Genomic DNA, 2,187 nt, shown 5'->3' on the forward strand with positions numbered 1-2,187 from the left:
AGGTTTGGGCATGAAAATGAGGAATTTGGTTTTTCCACAGGAGGTGTGCAATATCACGTAGCCACTGAAGTAGGCACGCCAATGAAACAGGTGACTAGATGAGCCTGGCATTCAGCTGAGAGATCTGGCCCGGGGTTAGAAATCTCATAGTGATCAGAGTATAGTTGAGGTTTCAATGCCATGAGACAAAACAAAAAACAAAATCACAAGACATCATGTCCTCAGATTTATTACTCCATTTCACTTTGTCCAGTAATGCCCAGAGGCCTCTATATTTGCAGGGCAGGCAAAGCTTTATGTCGTGCACATAGTATGATCCTTGCATATTTCTTGATAGCTATTTGAATCATGGTCCTGATCCTATTTTAAGCTTAAAGGAAGTGGGAAAGAGAAAATTTGGGGATTTAAAAATGATACATTGGACTCAATTTTGAAAAGCACAAATCCTGCGAGACGTGTGTCCGCTTCAAGAGGGTAGGATGATTTGTCCTAGGCATACTTTTTCACAGAACAGGTGAAGAAGAGAAGAGAGGAAGTTACATTCAGTTAAAACCTACCCAGTTCCAGGGGTTTCAGAAACAATAGTTCATTCCAGAGCTCCACTCTTGAATTTACAAAATTAGGCTGGAGTTACTCCAATAGTTCTATCATTTTATTCTTCCAGATGGATATTCAATGAAGACAGTTTCTGGCTCTTACTATTTCAACATCTCTTATGTCAGAGAGAAATTGAAAATAAAATCCCAAATTAGTACAAACACATTCCTGGCTTCCAAAAGAGTTCACTTTCAGGTCACTTCTAGATTAACATTCTATTTAATCAGAACAGGTTGGTCCATCCCACTAATTGCCGTTCTCTTTCCAAGGCTAAATACAATTCTATAAAGCATCAACTTGAAGGCTATCAGTCATGCAAATTCCTGGCACTGTAGTGATTATTTTTAGTTAAATAGGCATAACCATGGATGATGCAAAATCAGAGGACAGAGTATAAATTGTTCAGCTCTCTAGATTAAAGTGCATCGATATTATGCATAGCTGAGAACAGAAAGAGAGGCAATCCACTAACTGAATCATCAATCTGGAATTGCTCCCTGCTGTCTGGAGTCAGGTTTCCTAACTGTGGCACTACCTACACTGTGGGCCACATAGTTCTCTGCTCTGGGAGCTGTGCACGCTAGGACGTTTAGCAGTGTCTCTAGCCTCCACCCACTAGCTGCCAATCGCAACCTTCTCTCTCCTAGTTGTGAAAACTTGTCACAGACTGTCTCCAGAGATTTCCAAATGCTTTTGGGGAGCAGGAGCACTGAGAACCATTGACCTAGAGTGTAAGTTCTCTTTTCTTACGCTGGCTTTGGAAATTCTGTATGGTTTACCTTCAGACTTTTTTGAATGTTTTTCCTTCAGGGGTCTACCTTAAGATAACTGGTCTACTTATTATTGGCCCTAAAATTTTTCTCTCTGTGGAGCTGGTGCCTTCATAAATACCCACCCACTCCCCACTGACAAAATCCCATCCCTTTCTTCTAGGTAAATGCTATTCATGAAATTATAACCTCGGGTCACAGAGAGTGGATGGGACTAGTCTAGTTCTTAGTCTGCAGTTGAGGACAATAAGATCAGATGGGTCATTGTTTACCAAGGTCATGGGGGCTACACAGAGAGCAGGCAGTGGAATTCCAGAGCCCAGTCGCTAAATCTACCATGCTTTCCATTCTAGATGTCTTTTGTCCCATTTTCTTTTCACTCTTTACAGAAACTCCTAGAGAGTTTGTTCTTATGATTCATGTTAGTAATCAGTGCCCTTCCACACAGTAACATAAACATGTTGTCATTTAATATTTACATGAGGTATGAGGTAACTCACACAGGCACAAGGAAATAATCAGCCTCATAGCCGTATCACAATTCAGTGATAGAAATTATATTTTTGGAGGATAATTTTTTAAAATCTTCATTTATTTTTGAGAGAGAGAGAGAGAGAGAGTAAGCAGGGGAGGTGCAGAGAGAGAGAGAGAGAGAGACAGAGGATCTGAAGCAGGTTCCCCACTGACAGCAGAGAGCCCAACGCAGGGCTCGAACTCACAAACTGTGAGACCATGACCCAAGCTAAAGTCAATTGCTTAACCAACTGAGCCACCCAGGTGCCCCTAAGTTTTCTTTGTTTGTTTGTTTATTTATTTTTCA

The sequence above is a fragment of the Acinonyx jubatus genome, chromosome B2 (assembly GCF_027475565.1).
Source record: "Acinonyx jubatus isolate Ajub_Pintada_27869175 chromosome B2, VMU_Ajub_asm_v1.0, whole genome shotgun sequence".
NCBI lineage: Eukaryota > Metazoa > Chordata > Mammalia > Carnivora > Felidae > Acinonyx > Acinonyx jubatus.